The 22,595-nt window shown below is 38.1% G+C and overlaps 1 protein-coding gene across 2 annotated transcripts in view; it reads right to left on the bottom strand.

The window, feature by feature from the left end:
* ELOVL7 (ELOVL fatty acid elongase 7) overlaps window positions 1-22,595 on the bottom strand; it is a 75,069-nt gene that overhangs the window by 40,719 nt on the left and 11,755 nt on the right. Inside the window, exon 1 of one of the 2 annotated variants that reach the window (XM_086700290.1) lies at window positions 6,641-6,788. The exons of the other annotated variant lie outside the window; for it this stretch is intronic. The gene's annotated coding sequence lies outside the window, so the exon portion shown is untranslated. Of the gene's footprint in view, window positions 1-6,640; window positions 6,789-22,595 lie in introns of those variants that run through there. 2 annotated transcript variants of the gene reach the window in all.

Below are 22,595 nucleotides of genomic sequence, written 5' to 3'. Positions count from 1 at the left end.
TCTGGCACATGTGACCAGGAAGAAAGGTATAATGGAGGGGAGGATACACGAGCTGGGCTTTAAGAATAAGATTTCAATAAGCAAAAACGTGTGCACCTGGGAGAGAAGACAGACATGCATTGCAAGCAGAGAGCCCTCCAAGGGAAAATTCATTCATTTATTTACTTAATCAGTATTATTGCTTTTATTACTTTTGCTGGAGATGATTTTTATTTATTAAAGTATAATTGACATACAATATTATATTCATTGCAGGTGTACAACACAGTGACTTGACACTTGTATATGTTGTGTAATAGTTTCCACAATAAATCTAGTTACTATCAGTCACCTTACAAAGTTAATACAATGCTATTGACTCTATTCCCCATGCTCTACATTACATCCCTATGACTTATTTTATAAACAAAGTTTGTACCTCTTAATAGCCTTCACCCATTTCACACGCCCAATCCCCCTCCCCTCTGGCAGTGAACAATCCTTTTTCTGTACCTTTAAGTCTGCGTTTTGTTTTGTATTTTAGATTCCACATATAAGTGATATCATGCAGTATTTGTTTTTCTGTGCCTGACTTACTTCACTTAGAAAAATACTCTCAAGCTACACACACACACACACACACACACACACACACACACCCATCTTCTTTTTCCGTATCTCAGCTGTTTTTACTGAATATGATTTTTACTTATTGTGGTATCACTGACATATGATATTATATTAGTCTTTGATGTCCAACAGAGTGACAAATAATGCAGCAATCAACATGTATCTTTTTGAATTAGTGTTTTTGTTTTCTTCAGATCAATACCCAGTAGAATTGTTGGATCATTTTGTAGTTCTATTTTTAATTTTTTGAGGAACCTCTACACTGTTTTCAACAGTGGCTGAACCAATTTACTCAAGGGTTTCCTTTTCTTCACATCCAGGCCAAAACTTGTTATTTCTTGTCTTTTTGATGATAACCGTTCTGATAGATGTAAGGTGATATCTCACTGTGGTTTTATATCGCATTTTCTTGATGATCAGTAATGTTGAGTATCTTTTCTTGTATCTGTTGGTCATCTGTGTGTCTTCTTTGGAAAAATGTTTATTCAGATCCTCTGCCCATTTTTTAATTGGACTGTTCCTTTTTTTTTTTCACTGAGTTCTATGAGTTCTTTACACATTTTGTATATTAATCTCTAATCAGATATATCATTTGCAAACATCTTCTCCCATTCAGTGGGTTGCCTTTTCATTTTGTTGATAGTTTCCTTTACTCTGCAGAAGCTCTTTGGTTTGATGTAGTCCTATTTGTTTACTTTTGCTTTTGTTTCCCTTGTCTTTGGAGTCAGATCCAAAGCAAACATTGTTAAGACTAATGTCAAGGAGCTTTTGCCTATATGTTTTCTTCTAGGAGGATTTTGGTCTTAAGTCTTACATTCAAGACTTGAAACCATTTTGAATTGATTTTTGTATATGGTGTAATACAGTGGTCCAGTTTCATTCTTTTGCATGCAGCTTTCCAGTTTTCCCAACACCATTAATTGAAGACACAGTCCTTTCCCCACCATATATCCTTGGCTCCTTTGACCATGTATATGTGGATTTATTTCTGGGCTCTCTATTCTGTCTTGTTGATCCTTGTGTCTGTTTTTATGCCAATACCATACAGTTTTGAATACTATAGCTTTGTAGAATAGTTTGTAATCAGGCAGTGTGGTACCTCTGGCTTTGTTCTTTCTGCATTGTTTTGGCTATTCAGGGTCTTTTGTGGTTCCATATAAATATAATTATTTGCTCTAGTTTTGTGAAAAATGTCATTGGAATTTTGATAGTGATTGCACTGAATCCCTAGATTGCTTTGGGTCATAAGACAGTTTGGAAATGTAAATTCTTCCAATCCATGAACATATGCTATCTTTCCATTTAATTGTATCTGCTTCAATTCTTTCATCAATGTCTTACACTTTTTAGTTTACAGGTCTTTCACCTCCTTGGTCAAATTTATTCTGACATTTTTTTTTTATGCGATTATAATTGTATCATTTTCTTGATTTCTCTCTGATACTTTGTTATCGGTGTATAGAAATGCAACAGATTTTTGCACGTTAATTTTGTCTCCTGCAATTTTACTGAATTTTATTTATTAGTTATAACAGATTTTTGGTTGAGTCTTTGGGGTTTTCTATACATAAGTATCATGTCATCTGCAAAGAGTGGCAATTTTACTTCTTCCTTTCCAATTTGGATACTTTTTATTTATTTTTCTTGACTAGTTGATGTGGCTAGGACTTTCAATACTATGTTGAATAAAGTGGGTATAGTAAGCATCCTCGTCTTGTTACTTAAAGGAAAAGCCTTCAGCTACTCACTGTTAAGTATGATATTAGCTATGGGTTTTTAATATATAGCTTTTAGATGTTAAGGTATGTTCTCTCTATACTCACTTCATTAAGAGTTTTTATCATAGGGGTGCCTGGGTGGCTCAGTCGGTTAAGCGTCTGACTTCAGCTCAGGTCACGATCTCGCGGTCCGTGAGTTCGAGCCCCGCGTCGGGCTCTGGGCTGATGGCTCAGAGCCTGGAGCCTGCTTCCGATTCTGTGTCTCCCTCTCTCTCTGCCCCTCCCCCATTCATGCCTTGTCTCTCTCTGTCCCAAAAATAAATTTAAAAAAAAGTTAAAAAAATTTTTTTAAAAGAGTTTTTATCATAAATGGATGTTGAATTTTGTCAAATGCTTTTTATCTATCTATGGAAATGATCATATAATTTTTACTTTTCATTTTGTTAATATGGTGTATTGCATTGATTGACTTGTGGATGTTGAACCATCTTTTCATCCTTGTAATAAATTCCACTTGATCATAGTGTATGATTATTTTAATGTATTGTTGAATTTAGTTTGCTAATATTTTACCGACAATTTTTGCATCTAGGTTTATAAGGGATATTAACCTATAATATCCATGTCTGGCTTGGGTATCAGGGTAATGCTGGCTTTGTGAAATAAGGTTGGAAACTTTCCCTCCTTTTCAATTTTCTGGAAGAGTTAGAGAAGGATAGGTACTAAGTCTTCTTTGAATGTTTGGTAGAATTCACCAGTGAAGGTGCTGGTCCTGGACTTTTGTCTATTTCAAGGTTTCTGGTTATTGATTCAATATCCTTACTAGCAATTAGTCTATTAAGATTTTCTATTTCTCCCTGATTCAGTCTTGGAAGCTTGTAAATGTCTAGGAACTTATCTCTTCTAGGCTGTCCAATTTGCTGGTATATATCATTCATAATAGTCTCTTACGGTCCTTTGTATTTCTATGGTATGAGTTGTGACTTCTTTTTCATTTCTGACCAATTTGCACAATCTCTTCTTGGTGAATCTAATTAAAAGTTTGCCAATTTTGTTTATCTTTTCAAAGAACCAACTCTTAGTTCCATTGACCTTTTTTGCCTTTTTAGTCTCTTGTTTCATTTATTTCCACTCTGATCTTTATCATTTTCTTCCTTCTACTAACTCTGGAGTTCATCTGTTCTTTTTCTATTTCCTTTCAGTATAAAGTTAAGTTGTTTGAGATTTTCTTGTTTCCTGAGGTATGCCTGTATCACTATAGACTTCCGTCATAGAAGTGCTTTGGCTGTGTCCCATAGATTTCGGTAGGTTGTGTTTTTGTTTTCATTCTAGGTGGTTTTTCTTTTTTAATTTCTTTGATTTCTTCTATCACTTAGTAATTGTTCAGTAACATGTTGTTTAATCTCTGTGTATTTGTAGTTTTCCTGTTTTCTTCTAATAACTGACTTCAAGTTTCATACCATTGTGGTCAGAAAAGATGCTTGATATGATTTCAATCTTCTAGAATTTACTGAGACTTATTTTGTGGCCTACCATATGATATATCCTGGAAATATTCAATATATACACGAGAAGAATGTAAATTCTGCTGCTTTTGGATGGAATGCTCTGCATATATCTATTAAGTCCACCTGGTCTAATGTGTCATTTAAAGCTGATATTTCCTTAATAATTTTCTGTCTAATGTATCCATTGATGAAGTGGGATGTTAAAATCCCCACTATTATTGTATTGCTGTCATTTTCTCCCTTTTGGTCCGTTAATATTTGCTGTATATATTTTGGTGCTCATATGTTGGGTGCATATATATCAACCAATATTCACCATTTTAGGTGCCAGTGATATAGTAGAAAACAAAACAAATCCTGCCTTTGTATGAAATTATAGAAAAGCTCCTCGTGTGTTTCAAAAACATTTGTTAGTCTTTTTTGTTAATGCATAGAATTAAGGAAGTTAACAAAATAAATACCAAAACAGGAAAGGTAGATTCCAATGGTGGTATTGATTGTGAAGGCACCAAAAGTCAGGATAAAGAATTCTTGAGTAGTTAGTTCTGTTGACAATAGAGAATCATTAGAGGTTTCTCAACCAGGGAATGTCCTAAACAAAGTGGTGCTTGGAAAGATTAACTGGGTGGTAGAGTCCAGGGCTGGGTAACTGAGGGTGTGGTTTGGAAGTAGGAAGAACAATTAGGCAACTAGTGTATCCTATTGGGAAGGATCCAGCATAAACATCATTTCCTCTGATGTAATCCCTGATTTAATCAGTCAGGGTTAGGTCTCACGGAGATGTTCTCATAATAATCTGTCTCATCTTTGACAGTACTTATTGCATAGTATTGCAGATGCCTGTTATTAATTCTTATCTTTCCATTAATCATAAAGGAAGAAACTGAGCTTCATTATCTTTGTATTCCCAGTGCCTAGACTAATGTCTGGCATGTAGCAGACAAAATTTGTGGTTTGAGAAAATACTCAAGTGTTATGCATTGAATTGTATCCCCTCAAAATTCATATGCTGAAGTGCAAACACCTAGTACATCAGAATATGATCTTATGTGGAAGAATCTTTACAGAAGGTAAATTAAATATATCTAGAAAATATTCACACGAAAACCTATATACAAATATCTATAGTGACTTTATTCATAATCACCCCAAACTGTAAACAACCCAAGTTCCTCAATTAATACATGGATAAACAAACTGTGGTATATCCTTTCAATGAAATGCTATTCAGCAAAAAAAGCAAAGGGACTAGTGATATTTACAACATAGACGAATCTCAAATATGTTTATGCAAAGTGAAGTATGCCAGACTCAAAAAACTATATACTATATGATTCCACTTACAACATTCTGAATAAAACAAAGCTACAAATACAGACCATATCAGTGGTTACCAGGGTATGGAGTTCGGAAGAAGGGTTGATTACAAAGCACCGTACAAAGAAATGTTTTAGGGTGATGGAAATACCTGTATCTTAACTCTGATGGTGGTTACATGATTCTATGAGTCAAAACTTGTAGAACTATCAAGCAAAACACAGTGAATTTACTGAATGTAAAAAGAGTTAATTTACTGAATATAAATTTAAAAGATTTTAAAATCCCTCCAAAAGTAAATTACATATAAGAGAGAAGAAACTTGGGCTGAATCACACTTTTCTAAAGCAAAATTCAATGGTAAGTGAATTAACACAACATTTTTAAAGAAACAAAGTATAACCCAGGAATATTATACCTAACTAAGATCTTGCTCAAGTACAAAGGCAGCAGAAATACCTCCTCAAGAATGGAAGAGCACAGGGTATATAACATCCATCAGCTTTCTTGAAAAAACTTTATGATGACAAAATCAAGCCAATATAGAGATGAATCAAAAAATACAGGAATAGAGAAGCCCTTTAAAAAAGACTTGTTGGTGAAGCCCTGACTTTGGCTTTCAGAACATAGCATTCTTCTAACTGGCCTCATCTCTTTCCATCTGTAAGCTCTTAATCGTTTTATTCTGCTGGGTTTCTTCTTCATACTCCCGCACTGGGGGTTTCTCCCTCAATATGTACCAGTAATTTTTTTTGTCTTTGCATCTACTTGCTCCTACTATTATAGTAACAACTCCCAGATCTATACTCTGAACCCCAATCTTGTACCTATGCCAGACTCGACCATTCCCAACTGCCAATAAACACTGTAACTTGGACATTCCACTGCCACACAAAACCTAACTAATCTCAAAAGGAACTTAACTTGCCCAACTCCTTCCACCAACTGGCTTCTTTACCCAACACCGATGTTAGTGGCTTGACTTTTCTTCTGATCCAAAACATTACAATCATCTTTGACTCTGCTTTTTTGCCTCTAACCTGTGAGCTGTTACAAATTCTCTGAGTTTTCTTAGATGAAAACTTCTCCATCATTCTCACTACTAACAACTAGAACCCCACTGCACACCTATATTACTGCAACTAAGCCTGGAAAACTCCTGCCTATACTCTTATTTCCTTTAAATTCCTGCTTATGGCTAATATTATTACCAGAAAAAAAATCACCCTAACATATCACTTTTACCTTCTTCTCCCCCAGGATGCCCTATTATAAATCACTTTAGGCCCAAGTTCTTAGCTCCATTATCTGACTCCATTCTCCCCTTTCAACTTTACTTCCCACCACTCTCTTCTACTCTTTGATATTAAAAACCTCTTTTTTTTCCCCATTTTTTTCTTTCATCTCCCACCTGTCCCTCCCCACCCCTCCCCACACCCAAAGTCACCAACTGTTTGGTTTTCTTCCTATCACACTTTTTCTACTTACATAAACTGGGGACTTGCAAACTTCAAGCGGTGCTTGTTCACAGACCCAGTTGTAGCACATGAGGATTTATAAGAAGGGGAAGCAGCAGCTCAACTGGACAGGCAGATTGCAGCTGAATAATAAGGATCCCTAAGAGCGAGTGTGTCACATTTGTCTTAGAGCATTAGCTCTCAAATAAAAACACTGACTCAATCACGGTATCACAAGAAAGCACCAACAAGTAAAACAAAATACCATTTCTCTTGTAATCACTATGGATGAGATTTGTATGAACGCTTCCTGCCATGGGAACTTTGCCACTGTGTGCCTCAGATGAAAGCAGTTCCTCTGCTTTCATAAATTAGCCAAGAGGTTCAAAAGCAAGGCAGCAACAGGCTGCACTAAGCAAAGCAGACCTTCTCTCGGACAAAGGTCAGAAAGACTTTTCTCCCTTGCCCAAATCAACCCGGCCCAACCTGGAGCAGAGATTGAGGGAGACACAGATTTTGCAATTAAAAATCTTTTTTTTTTTTTAATTTTTATTTTAGACAGAGAGTGCACTTAGGGGAGACGGGCAGAAGAGGGGGGTGAGAGTGAGTGAGTGAGAGAGAGAATCTTAAGCAGCCTGACGTGAAGCTCAATCCCATGACCATGGGATGATGACCTGAGCCGAAATCAAGAGTTGGACACTCAACCTACTGGGCCACCCAGGCACCCCCAAAAGCTATCTTGATTTAAGTTTTAAGGTGGGACTCCTGGAAAGAATACCATTTTAATAATGAGTTAATAGATGCAAGCAAATATGTGAAACAGGTGGTTAAAGCTTAAGTAGGAATTCATGAGGCGGCACCTGGGTGGCTCAGTAGGTTAAGTGTCCAACTCTTGATTTTGCTTCAGGTCATGTTTCCATAGTTCATGGAATCAAAACGCACAATGGGTTCTGCACTGACAACACAGCATGGAGCCTGCTTGGGATTCTCTTTCCCCCACCCCCTTCTCTCTCTCTGCCCCTCTCCTGCTCACTTGTGCTCTCTCAAAATAAAGAAATAAACTTAAAAAAAAAAGTAGGAATTCATGAGTAAGAAACAGAACCACAGATGACAATCAGCTTTCTTATCAAACCTCAGAAGTCTTGGATTATTGCTCAAAAAGTGAAGAGGTATTAACAGATCTTGTGTGGAGGGAGGTTTCTTGAAGAAACAAAAGGAGCTGATCTAACTTAACACAGGCAGCACAACCAGGCAGATCTGAAATCAGATGCTGCCTCTATTTCCTGAGGCAAGGGACAGCCAGTTCCTACCCAAGTTACCCAAGAGAATAACAAGAGTGCCCACCCATCCAGGGCTCTGTGTCAAGTATTACTCTAGGTGTTTCATTCATATGATCTAGTTAATCCTCATAGCAACACTATGAAAGACATATCATTATCTTCTATGTCACAGAGAAGTAAACTGAAGCCCAGAGAAGTTAAATAACTTGTTCCTTAGCACACAGTTATTATGCTGCAGGGCAGCTGTTCAAAATTCAACAGGACTCTAGCCTGTGTTCATCTACTAGAGCATGTAGCCTTCTAGTGTGGAGGGTGGTAAGAGAGGCAAGATGGCAAAAAAGACTTAGCCAATCAACCAACATTTGTTTACCCCAAAGTTGGTCCTATGCTGGAGATTCAAGAGTGGACCAGACAACAACTAAATTGTATACTTTGAATGCGTGGATTGTGTGGTACATGAATTATATCTCAATGAAGCTATTTTTAAAGTGTAGACTAGACAGAGTTCTTGCCCTCTTGGAGTTCATATACAAGTACACAGTTATATAACATATGCTTTACAAGAGCAATGAGCCTAGAGTGCTTTTAGGAGAGGGCACTTACTCCAGTCTAGAGCTTGAATCATGGATAGAGATGAAGAAAGTCTTCCTGGAGGAAGTCATGTCTGAGCTGATCACTGAAAGGGTAAGTAGGAGCAAGGCTGATATATCCTGCAGAAATGTAACTTGGGGATTTCTAATAAGAGAAAGTTAACACAATCTAATCAAGCTGAGACTTTTACACCTGAGATGGCTTGTAGTTCTCCTTACTGCTAATCTCCCCAGTCCACCATATGGAAAAGTGTCAAAAAGGATAAAGGTAGACTCAAGGAAAAAAAGTTTAAGTCCCCCACTGGGACAAATCTCCAAATTCAGTAACAAAATCTAGAAGTGTCAACCACCCACCCTCACAGATAGGTTAACACAGAGCTGAAAGTCTTTGCATGAAGAGGTCTGTCCACCGATAGATGAGGAAACAAAGCCAGCCTGCCTATTGTTAACAATTAGATGCTACCCTTCATATAAAAGAAACCATTTAAATTTTATGTGGTGAGTAAACTTTAGTAGACTGTGATAGTTCTGTTAAAATTACAGAAGGTGAGGGGCACCTGGGTGGCGCAGTCGGTTGAGCCTCCGACTTCAGCCAGGTCACGATCTCGCGGTCCGTGGGTTCGAGCCCCGCGTCGGGCTCTGGGCTGATGGCTCAGAGCCTGGAGCCTGTTTCCGATTCTGTGTCTCCCTCTCTCTCTGCCCCTCCCCCGTTCATGCTCTGTCTCTCTCTGTCCCAAAAATAAATAAACGTTGAAAAAAAAAAAAAATTTAAAATTACAGAAGGTGATATGAAACTGAATGCAAACTGAGGAAGAAGTCCCTTTAAAATCTCAAAAACAGGGGCGCCTAGGTGGCGCAGTCGGTTAAGAGTCCGACTTCGGCTCAGGTCATGATCTCACAGTTCGTGAGTTCGAGCCCCACGTCGGGCTCTGTGCTGACTTCTCAGAGCCTGGAGCCTGTTTCATATTCTGTGTCTCCCTCTCTCTCTGCCCCTTCCCCGTTCATGCTCTGTCTCTCTCTGTCTCAAAAATAAATAAACGTTAAAAAAAATTTTTTTTTTAAATAAAATCTCAAAAACAAAGTTAGTCACCAGAATTTTCTAGCACTGCACAGAGAGGTGTTGTAAATGAAGGTTTTAAAAGACAGAATGATCGACCTCTAGAGAGGAGAACAGGATTAGTCAAGTTCTTTTTGCTTTCATTTTAACCAATTTTCTCACCTAGACCTGGATCTGCTAAGCAGAATTACCTGCGTGCAACTTTGCTCAGTCTTTGCTTTGTCTACAGATATAACCAATTATAAATGAATGACTGGGGGGATTCTAGTTTATGAATCAGTTTCCTGAGTGTGGCTGGCCTTCCATTAACTCACTTAGGCCCTAAGAATGTATTTCTCCCCTCCAAACACACCAAATGACTTATGAATCTAGATCTCCAAGGTGGCCAGTTTGAGGGCTGTTCATGGAGACCCCAGACACAGCTTCAAAGAGAAATGGGCAAAATTATCTGGAAGAATTTACTTTGCCATAGCAATATTTCTTAACAGTAAGTGGAAAGTTCAGAGCCGGAAGCTTTACTTCTCCTAAAACTCCGATCTCGTGAAGAGCACCACACAGACAACACTGCAGCTAAAAGGAAATGAGAGGACCTGTGTGAAGTGGTAGCCTTAGACCCAAAGCACATACAGAATTTAAGTGGTGGCCTTTAAATATATCCTACTGAGGCAGACACCTGGATGGCTCAGTTGGTTAAGTGCCCGACTTCATCTCCGTTGAATCAGGTCTTGATCTCACAGTTTGAGTTCAAGCTGTGCATAAGGCTTGCTGCTGACTGAGCACACCCCACTTCAGATCCTCTGTCCCCTTCTCTCTCGGCCCCTCCCCCCACTCTCAAAAATAAATAAACATTAAAATATTTTTAAAAAATAAATATATGCCGGCAAGCTAATGTAATGAACTAAAATTAAGAGAACTTTTATATAATACAATAACCAGCCTATATGACTTCTCCTAAAAGAACGTGATTTCTAATTGGATCAAAGAATTCTAACATGTTTCCCCTCTAAATAACCCACAGAAAATACTTGTCATTCTTTAAATGCTTTGTTTACTCCCCACTATACGAGAACATAAAACTATGAAAAATACTAGCAAGATAAAGAACATGTATCTAGAATCATAGAGCTGGGAAAGAATTTAAGAATTATCTAAATCTACTCTTTAAATTCAGAAAACTATATAGGCAAATGAGTATTGTATTTTTCCATTAGCATTCTTCAGACTGAAGTCAGAAAAACCTTGGAAAAATCATGTTTTTGCCTAAACTTTGCACTGAAAAACAGGACCTAAAAATGCGGAAAGCCTTCAGGTTTGCTAAAGCAGAGATGGAATAGGAGAGTTATGTCCTAGCCCAGAAGTTACAGTAGTTTTTATCTCAGATCAATGGAGTGAAGAGGTATCTCGAGCAGATCTGAGGCATGTCCTGGAATACTGTGTAATAATACCAATCGCAAGGTGAGAACCTGTCTGAGCTCTGCCAACCTTATCTAAGACCTGAGGTCTGGGGCGGTTTTTAATCTTTCTGAATCTCTATTTCCTATTTACTAAATGAGGACAATATAGTCCATCTAAAAGGTTTTGTAAGTAATGGGGTGCCTGGGTAGCTCAGTCGGTTGAGCGTCTGACTTTGGCTCAAGTCATGATCTCACAGTTCGTGGGTTCAAGCCCCGCGTTGGGCTCAGTGCTGACAGCTTGGGGCCTGGAGCCTGCTTTAGATTCTGTGTTTCTCTATCTCAGAAATAATTTTTTTTAAAAAAATTAAAAATAATAAAGAATTAAAGGTTTTGTAAGTATTAAGCAATGGCATGGTTAACCTTAGGCACTACATTGGGTAAAGGCTTTACCTTTACAGACTGGGAACAGTAAACTAAGATGCAAACCTGAAGGTTTTTTACCTGTATAGGAAAATATACAATGACATTTCAGCTTCTCTGCAAGTTGTGAATACTTTAATGTTTCAAAACCTAACCAGTACACTTAGGAATTTAGCACATGGTTGATACATATGAATTTTAAATTACTGGACAAAATATAGATTATTCAATAAATAATGTTAGAGCAAACAGGTAACCAAGCGGAAAAGAAAGTGGAATTCATATCTAATCTTATAATCATATATAATCTTATACCAAAATAAATTTCAGAATCATTAACAATTTAAATATAAAAAATAAAACCATAAAAATACCTGCTGGTTGGGGGATCTGAATAAAGAGAATACACAGAATCTCTCTGTACTAACGTTATAGGTTCCTGTGCATCTATAATTATTTCAAAATAAAAAGTTAAAAAAAATACTTGCAGAAACCTGAGCTAATTACTTTGTAATACTGAAATAAAGAAGGCCTTTACCATGATGACACAAAGCACAGAAGACAAAGATGTTAAGATTAATTAAACATGCTCACCTACAATTAACTGTTTATGCACGTCAAAAGCCTAAGCATACAAAATCAAAAGAAAAATCAAAGAAAAAATATGTACACCTTATATCCTATTTCATATCCTGAAATACATGCATCTTATAAGCTAATTTCCTTAATATATGCACTGCCAATAAATTAATAAAAAAGCCAACAATCCAATAGAGAAATGGATAAAAGATATGAACAGTTTATAGAAAATGAAATAGAAATAGCTTTAAAATACATACAAAAAAAGATGACCAACCTTAGTCATGGGACAAATGCACATTTACGCTAGAGAAACAGAAACATCACTTTTTACTGATAAGATTGGTAAAGACCATAAAGTTCGACGACATATTTTTTAGCCAAGGTGTACAGAAACAGTAGTTACTTGCATACATTGATGGGGGGAATGGGAACTGGTACAATCTCTGTCATTAGACAATAACTGCTGCAAAGCATAAGTTCTGTATGTATGCATCTGTGTGAAAAGTGCATGTATAAGATTTTTTACAAGAATTTTTTAATAGCAAAAGAAGTAGAAACTATCCAAATGTCCACCAACGTGAGACTTGTAACAAGCTGGTTTCATACCAGGGAATAATATACAGTTATAAAAAAGGAATTAAGTACCTTAACCTGTCATGAAATAGTTACTAGAATATATAATTAATGCCAAGTACAAGATAAACATTTCTTTATTATATGCATAGAATATTTCTGGAAAAATCGGTAAGAAACTGATAACACTGGTTACTTATTTGAATAAAGTTAAAAATTAAAATACTAATAATATATATTTATTGCTTCCTAAATTTTATGGCCACACATAGAAGGGAATAAACTAAGCAGTAATGATCATAAGTATACACATTTGCTGAGTCCTTGGTACAAGCCTGAAGCTACATCATACTAAAAAGAGATTATTCACTAAATAGGGACAGTAACATCATCAATACAAGCCAAAGTCATCGGTAGCTCACTTTCTTCCTCATGTCCCAAATTAGTATAGACCCTGGAAATAAAGCACATACTCAAATGTTTATGAATGAAAGAATGAATAAATGAATGAATGAAAGGATGAATGGATGGATAGATAGATAGATAGATAGATAGATAGATAGATAGATAGATAGATAGATAAAGTGGTTAGAATAAAAAAATAGAAGCTGTAGGCTGTGATCTACCTCTGCTCCTATTTCCTTCTGTCATTAAGCAAGTCTTACTCTCCTTGTGCTTCCCTGTACAAATAAGAGGTGTCAGAATGCAACAGTATTTAAGAACCATGATCAAGATCCCTACATGATTTGCTGGATAATTACTTATGTGGTCAGCAAAACAATGCTCACCCCCAACCCCATGAAACGTTCATGGCTTAATCCTTGGAATGTGTGACTGTGTTACATTGCAAAAGGGACTCTACAGATAGAATTAAGGTCACAGACCTTAAAGTAGGAAGATTATCCTGGATTATCCAGGTAGGCCCAATGTAATTACAGGAGCCCTTACAACTAGAGAACTGTCTCTGGCTGCAAGAAGAGAAAGTCAAGAGACATGGCAGAAGAGGAAGGTAAAGAGATTCGAAACATGAGAATTCAATGCACTATTGCTGGCTCTGAGATGTAGAGGCCCATGTTCGAGGACTGGAGAGATGCCCCTAAGGGCATCCTCTAGCTGACAGCCAGCAAGGACATAGGGACCTCAGTCCTACAACCACAAAGAACTGCATTCTGCCAGCAACCTGAATGAGTCTGGAAATAGATTCATTCTAGAGCCTTCTGAATAAAGTCCAGATGGCCAGCACCTTATAAAACACAAAGTAGAGCAATCAACCTTGCCAACCGGGACATCTGACCAAAAGGATAAATAAACAACATGAGTTTTAATTTGTGTTATTTTAATCCACTAAGTGTGTGATTTGTTATGGCAGCAATAGGATACTAATACACTACCTTTCTTTTCAGTTTAAGAATGATTTGTTGAGCCTCTTCTACATGTTAGGCCCTGTGCCACGTGTTTAGGATAGAAAAGTGGGTACAGGTTCTCAAAGAGCTCACAAATACAGAAACCCACTGACCTACACAATGATAGAGGTTAGCACAACACACTACAGGAATACAGAGAGCAGGCCTCTAACTGGCCTCAGACAGTTTACTTAGCACTTCTGTAATCCCTTCACCATCCAAAAAGCCCTTCCCCAATGAATTACACTAACAACCTCATAACAAGTCAGAAATTGCAAGCCATCCTAAACTCCACTGACCCCTCAAGATCTGTGATATATACCACCCTAATAATATTTTCCATAAAAGTCCTGTCTCTTTTCCTCACCCCAACTACTTCCTTCAACCCCTGATTGCACCTTCCTGATACTTATAGCTTACCTGGATCACTTACCTCCTAACTAACTCTCCTGATTCAGTAGCCATCCATTTCCCACCATCCACATGAGCCAACCCTCTAAGGATTAAATTGATCATACTGTATGCCAGCTCAAAAATCCTTCGAGATGCGTTGCAAGTATCAGTCTAACTCCTTGGTTATCCTTAGCAACCTTTTTAAGCCCTACTACGGCAAAAAGTCTCTCCTTGGCTTCTAATCCCAGGGCCTAGGAAGGATCTGCTACGAAGATCCTTCGAAAGTATTTGCTGAAGTAACCAAATCAATCCCTGACTCCAGTCTCATCTCTTACCTTATAGCAGCCTCTTTGCACTATGTGCCTACTACTCTAGACTTACCAGAACCAGGCTGCTCCAGCTGCCCTCTCTCTATGCCCCAATTTTTCCTCATGGCTAAAAAGCCATGTTCATCTAGCTGGTAAGCAGATCTCATTTTTTAAGATTTTGCCCTCCTCTAATAGGATCTCTCCTCCCTTACAGCTCAACCATTCAGGGAAAGTGTCTAGTCTCTTCTGTACCCCTGTTGTAAGCTGTCCCCTCTTCCACCATGACATCTACAGCAACCCTCAAGAGCAATGCTACTCAAAGGTAGCCTGTGGACTGGTGCTAATGAACAAATGGTGTATTACCTGTCTGGATCAAGTTAAGTTCAGAAATCAAGTATAAGCGTTTAAAAATTTTTATGGCAATTGGACATTGCTGTGACATGCAAGTATGTGACACTGGTTAAACAAGATGTAGACCAGTTTGGGTGTTGTTGAGTTTGTGCGGTGAGTCACATGTGGTACAGATTGCATTTTAATCACATGCAACAAGACCACTTATTGGTTCATGAGAGAGTGAAAAAAACAAAAAACCCAATTGTCCACCACCACAGACAGTATGAAAAGCACTGCTCTAATGCACTCAGGCATGTTCTCATCTCTCACCTTATGATATGCTATTGGCTGCCTAAAAATGCAGATGTCTGATAAACATCAGTGAATAAATAAAGACATGAATGATAAGAAGACCTCCTGAAAGACATGATACCTAAGTTGCTTTTAATATGGGGAGGAATTGAGCACTTTGAGGTACCAGAATGGGAAAATGCACTGAGAAAGAAGTGCTGATGAGGAATAGTGAGAAAAGATGTTGCATAGGCAAAAGAAAACTTTCAAAAGTGAAATATTATGCAGAAGCCTAATTATGTAAGGGAATTCAACCAGGCAGTTCTGCCAATGTCTTACCACCCTGATCCCCTAAAGCTTATCCCAAAAGCAACCCCTTACTGCAGTGTCCTAGCCTCATCTATAGGCAGAGGGAGCCCCTGATGGGTTTCAAACCAGTATAGTGGCCTAGCTGTATAAATGATGAATGTAAGGGGGTGAGCATAAGTGTAGGGACACCAACTAGGATTTAATTACAATCATACCAATGAGAAATGCTTAAAGGCTTCAACAAGGGTAAAGACAGTTGGGTGATGTGCAGTGTCGTAGACATGAAGTCAAGAAATATTTATGAGGCAACACAGGAAGGGTTAAGTGATTACACAGGATTAAGGGACAAGGTAACATGACTAAAGTTTCTGGTTTGGTTTGAGTGACAAACGTCTATGGTTGCAACACCAGATGAGATTAGGAGCACAGAAAGAGGAACAGGTTTAAAGGGCAAAGGATTGGTAAATTTCAATGTGACAAACCTATGGAATATTCAGGTAGAGATGCCCAAAAGGCATTTGGGAGAAATTTCAAGGTGGAATATACAGATTCTGAAGGCTTTCACATCTAGACGGTGATTAAAACCACAGTAATGGATGAATGAAGAAAAACAGTGGTGTAAAGACAAACCAAAGGAGAATACCATCCTTTATAAGTGGTAGGCTGAGGGAAGGAATCTTACAAGGAAGAAGACATCACAAGAAATTAGTACATGCAGAATCACAGAAAGAAATATGAAGAAAATTCTGAAGAAGAAACGGTGACAAATAGCCATATGCATAGAGAGGTCCAGTATGACAGAGCTGAATGGTCTCCACCAACTTAAGTCAAACTGAAAGCCCCTGTGACTTTACGATAAAGCTGACTGATGAGGGAGAAACCAAAATACAAAAGCTGGTGAGTAACAGAAGACACTGGATAGGCCACTCTCAAGAGGCCTGTTTGAAAAAAAAAAAAAAAAAAGAGACAAGAAGATATAAAATCCAGCTGTATCATTTTGGTAAAACCTTAAGTATGTTTAGAGTGAGAGGAAGAAACAACAGAGAGAAACAAGGAAGAACAACCAATGAAGGCCTGGAGGAGAAATAGAGAGAATGGAGACAGATATGAGATGGTGCTCTTCCTCTAATGGAGCAGGGTGCCACCTCATTCTCCAAGAAGGGGAAAGAAAAAGGAGGGCAAGATGTTGAGGAGTTTAATAAGACAGAAGAAAGTCTTTCTCAGGGCCTGCATCTGGATTAGGGCCATACCTATGAGTTCCAATAATACCTTATTGGCACACCATAGCATTTACCATGTACTGTAACTGCCTAATTTATCTATATGCAGCACTAAACTGTAAACTCCAGGAAGGTATGGGCTGTATTTGTCCTGTTCACCACTCTATACTCAATGTCTAGCATAATGCCTGGCACAAACTAGGACCTAATTAAATGTTAACTTGACTAAATGGGGCCAAAAAATTAAAAGAGATTCAGCAACAAAAGCTTCAATTTTTCTAGCAAAGTAGGAGGTGAGGCCAAGAATTTAGAAAATAGGGTTTGGTGGAATAGTTTTGGAGAGTATGGGAAGATCAGAATACCTTTTGAGAGGAATGGAAAAATGAAAATCCTTCAAGGGCAAATTTCAAGCAGCTCTTCTCAATCGTAGTTGCACAATGGAATCACCTGAACATTAAGAAATACTGATAATTGGTGGGGCACCTGGGTGGCTCAGTCAGTTAATAATCTGACTTCGCCTCCAGTCATGAACTCACAGTTCTACATTGGACTCTGTGCTGACAGCTCAGAGCCTCGAGTCTACTTTGGATTCTGTGTCTCCCTCTCTCTCTCTGCCCCTCCCCTGCTCGTGGTCTGTCTGTCTCTGTCTCTCAAAAATAAATACACATTAAAAAAAAAAAAAGAAAAAGAAATACTGATGTTTGAGTTCCACTCCAAAATTTCCAATTTCATAAGCCTTGGCAGCCAAGGCATTGGCTTTTTTTAAAGTTCCCAAAGGATTCTGTTATGCAGTCAAGGTTGAGAGTCACTGAGTGGAAGGATTAAATAATGTTGGTCTGAGTGAAGCTGAGACTGGAAATCATGAATTGGCAGAGTCACCATTTCACCCAATTTTCTGCAATACTGTTCAGCTACCTGAGTATATGTGCGGAGGACCACTGGAGATTTAATTTGAAGTTGGTGCTTTGCCAGAAACAAATGAAAGTGAAACAAGTATATTGCTGACAAACTGAGGAAAAACTAAGGTCCTTCTGAGTGTGAAGAGAGGGCGGTGTAAAAGACCTGAAGAGGAAATTAACAGAAGACAATGGAGGAGGGGAAGGAAAAAAAGGGAGGGAGGCAAACCATAAGAGACTCCTAAAAACTGAGAATAAATTGAGGGCTGATGGGGGGTGAGAGGGAAGGGAGGGTGGGTGATGGGTGTTGAGGAGGGCACCTGTTGGGCTGAGCACTGGGTGTTGTATGGAAACCAACTTGACAGTAAATTTCATATTGAAAAAATAAAAAGAGCTGAAGAGAGTGACAATGCGGTTGGAAGACGGGATAGTAATTTCTTCTCACCACGTGTTCATGTGATACGGCTCAGAGAATGGTGATGAAAGCAGGTGGTAACAGTGTTGAAGAGGTTATCACAGTTGGGTCAGACAAGGAACTTTGACATACTCACACACTGGCATCAAAAAGGATTTTGCAGCTTCCCAGAGCAAGAGTAGGTGTGGGGATAGAAAAGTAGACTAATCAGATGCCAAAGTCCACAATGCATTGTAGAACTGAAGAGGAAAACTATGAACAAAGAGCCTTAGCAAAGGCAGAGAACACAAAGCCTGAGAGGGAGACATTCAGAAAAGGAGAGTTTTGTTTTATTTTATCATGGAAGTGTAAAAGTAACAGTTTCATTCAAACGTGGCAAGGAGAAGACAGGGGAATTCTAGCCAGTCCACCTTAGACATGTACCTTTCAACATGATAGAAAGCCTCCATTTCTCTCACCTCTACATCAAACCCGTCGGCAGATCCTGACAATTCTATGTTCTAAATATATTCTAGAATCCAACCACTTTTCACTCCAGTAGTGGCCCAAACCACTGTCATTCTTATCTGATTTACTGCAATAGCCTCCTAACTGATCTTCCTGATTTCACCTTTGTCCTCGGTCAATGTATTCTTCACACTGGAGAAAAAAACAAAATAAAAAATACCCAACTCATATCACTTCTCTGCCTAAAGCATGGCAATGTCTTTCTACCTCATGCCAGTAAAAGTCCAAATTCTTACAACGGGCTATAAGGCCCTCCATAATCTGGGCCCTGACTACCTCTCTAACTTTTCCTCCTTCCCACTTCTCTTAGCTTTAGCCACATTGGGTGTGGCTCCTTAGCATTCCTTGCACACATCAAGAATGCTCTTGCCTCAAAGCATTTGAAACCGTTATCCCCACCACCTGGAATTCTCTCTCTCTCTCTCTCTCTCTCTCTCTCATGTTTTTTTAACGTTTATTTTTATTTTTGAGAGAGAGAGAGAGCGTAAGCAGGGGAGGTACAGAGAGAGAGAGGGAGAGAGGATCCAAAGCAGGCTGTGTGCTAAAAGCAGGGAGCCCGATGTGGGGATCCAACTCACAAATCATGAGATGGTGACCTGAACCAAAGTTGGACGCTCAACCGCCTGAGCCACCCAGGTGTCCCTGGAATTCTCTTCCTGAAGATAATCTGCCATGGCTGTGGCTTCACTTCATTCAGCTCTCTGCTAAAATGTCACCTTCAGCACCGCACTAACACATATGTCCCTATCTTTATTGCTTTATTTTTCTCCACAGCACTTAACATTATTTTTATATATTCCACCAATATTCTATATTTATTTGCTTTCTGTATCATTCCCCACACCCTCCATAACACCCTAGAATATAAGTTCTTCAAAGGCAGGGATCTTTATCCATTTTGTGCATGGCTGCCTCTCTAGCACCAAAACAGTACCTGAGATGTGGCAGACACTCAAATATTGTTCAGTGGATGAATGGATGAACCTTCTCATAAGTAGTGTACAGAAAGGGGTGGGAGGAAAGAGCCACATTCAGTCATGTTTGGAAGGTGATGGGACTGAAGACAGAAAAGCATTTGTGAACACGATGGAACACAGTTTAAAAGATAAAAGACAGAGATGAAAGTGTGGTTGACAGTAGGAAACAATAGAAAGGCTGTAATACCCAGTAAGGGGTTTCTCTTTTAAGCAGTAAGCAATAATTACAAGAAAGAGAGGAAGAGTGGGAATCAACTGGTCTCAAATACCTTGCCTTTGAGACAAACCAGAATTTGCAATAAGAGATTCAGCCCGGGTGGGAAGAGAAATATGACAGGAGCCCCAAAAGTGGAGGGAGATGGTATCCAGAGGTGGGTGGTTAGGTCATGTGGATTGATGAATCCTAGAGAACACAATAATCATACTAGTCTTTTCCATTATATATTTGAACACAGGGAAAGTATTATAAAATATATAATAATACACATCCATAAAATATACAGATAGGCCCATAAGAGGAAGAAAAATAAGTGGCCCTCAAAGAAAATTGTGGATAAGAAAAGTAACTAATAGTAAGATTAAATTAATTCATCCTCACTTTCTATTTATGGGTACAATTCATTTATGCAACCTTACCCACTGGAATGAGTGTTCCACAGAAGTATATATTTTATATAACAGAAAGGCTAACCCCTAGATGCAACCACTTTAAAAAGTACTTATGGAAAAAAAAAAAAAAGTAAAACATTTTTTGAAAGATTTCAATCATCTTATATACTGAACTTTCCTGGATAATTCAAGGATATTACTGAGAGCAGGGGTATCACAACAGTACCCTCTGTGACTACTGGGGCTGAAGATATGACCTTTGCCTACAGTAAAAAGTTCCAAACTTCCAGGCATTTCAAATACCTGCATCTGCTTTTAATAGATTTCCTGTCCCCTCCCTTGTTAGCCATCACACTTAGCTTGTCACCAGCATTCCCATTGCTATAAGATCCTACTTATTCTAATTTACTGTCCCTAATCTGCTATGGGAGGGGAAATAAAATAACCAATAATGTTGGACTATGTAAAATAATGCAAAAAAGAATATGATTAAACACCAGAGGCTCTCTCTAAAGATCAAACAGAAGTTTACTCAATGGACTTCAGGACACTGTTTTCTCTGCTCAGGTATGATTGCTCTGCTTTCTTACTGGTTTCAATAGCATTTTAGGATCAAAACTTCCTGATAAATGCCTTCTGGGTTAGCATACTGTTCCTGTATTTACGTGACCTTCTTCATTCAATTCTAAGAAAATGATTATTATTAAGGTCTCAGTCTTGTTTAACAAATTAAAAACTAACACAGATTTAGGACAGGATTTGTATTTATCTTGGGTCTGCAAAAGATTATTTCCAATTGAAAATGAAATCTACAATTTGGTTATTTTAATCAAATAAAAGATTTTCCCAAGGAAAATGAAGTTACATTTCTAGGCTAGTAGACATATTGATTTAGTGCAAAATATATGTAAAGTATATTTGTAGTAAAGAATAGCGTTGCTAAATACCATTACTTAATGTTTAAGTTAAATAATTTTGATATGAAAGATTCTGGAAGCAACAACTTACACGAACATTTCCCCCCACTATTTATCTGGATAGAAAAATATAGCTTAGTTCAATCTTGTCTTGGTGTGGGCCTCTCTATTTACGGCCTTTTCGAATAATAGCTCAGCATCAGCAAACAGAAATTACAGATAATACAAGATTAAAACAATGACTTTCCTATAATAGTGGTCTTGGTGAATATTTACAAACATATTTCTAGGTAAACAAAGAAAGACTTTTCTTTCTAATTAGTTATACACAAGATACTTAAATAATTTCCATGGAGTCTCCTTCTGGTGGGGGAGGAGAGAGGCAAGGGAGAAATTCTAGTTCTTCCGGCTTTATCTACCATTATGAGTTTTAACCACCTGATCTTTGAAATACTTCACAAGTACAAATTCTAACTGCCCCTTCATAAAGTAATTACCTAGAAGAGGCCACCTTGGTTAAAAGCCTCAAAGTAAATGAGCATGTAGTTTGTTCACCTCACCTGCAATGATTACCAATGAAAAGAAATAAAGAAATGTCCAGAATTTCAAACAAAGCATTTCCCAACCCAGTTTCTCCAAGACAAGTTTTGGCACCACAGTCCACCCATGCTTCCAGGCTTCAAACCTTGTCCTCTATCTTTTGTTCATCCAGACCTTCTTCTCCGCTTTTCCTTCATTCCTCTGCCCTTCTCAGTCCTTTCCATTCATACAGGCACATGCCCATCTAGGCTCTGTCCTGCTTGACAGGCCAACTTCTTCTATTTCACATCTGACAGTGTCACAAGCCAGCGACCTGAACTGCCCAGCTCAAAGCACTGTGACCAGGTCTTTTCTCTTTTCAGAACCCTCCAGTAATTTATAATGTCGTGTTGAACCAAGCTGTAATTCGTACTTATGGACTTGCTTAACTGGACTTCATTTACCCTTTACTCTCCCCTCATACTCTGATTCCTGATCAACTACTCTCTCTTAGTCAAGACGATTTTCTTGCTGTTCCCTGAATTCTCTCTGACACACCTTCGCAATAACTGAAACAGGAATAAATTATTCAGAGACACTCAAGATTTTGCCTTTTCTTTAAAAGTTTTGCACCTTTAAGAGGATAACAATTGTTTATTTTATTACAATGGTGTGATAATTGTACTGTAGTCATTGTTAAGTTCTTATCTTTTGAAGATAAACTGAAATATCCACAAATGAAGTAAGATTAGCCATGAGCCTGGGTGATGTGTACATCCAGTTCATTATATTGTTCTTTCCTTTTATAAATGAGGTTTTTTTTTAAAGGAAGAAATAAAATTTCCATGTTGCAAATGCTTGTAAAGGTTTTTATTAAAAGTATGCTAGATGATTCTTGTTCTTCATCTAAACAGTTCTCAACTTTTTTCCTCAAGAAAAATTTCAACCACGTTTTAAAAATGGCCTTTAAGAAGCCGCAAAGCAATTTATTAA

This window comes from Puma concolor, chromosome A1, assembly GCF_028749965.1.
Source record: "Puma concolor isolate L17-30 chromosome A1, mPumCon1.1.hap2, whole genome shotgun sequence".
NCBI classification, from domain to species: Eukaryota; Metazoa; Chordata; class Mammalia; order Carnivora; family Felidae; genus Puma; species Puma concolor.
Note: the sequence above shows the minus strand (reverse complement) of the source record. Positions and strands in the feature narration are given on the sequence as shown.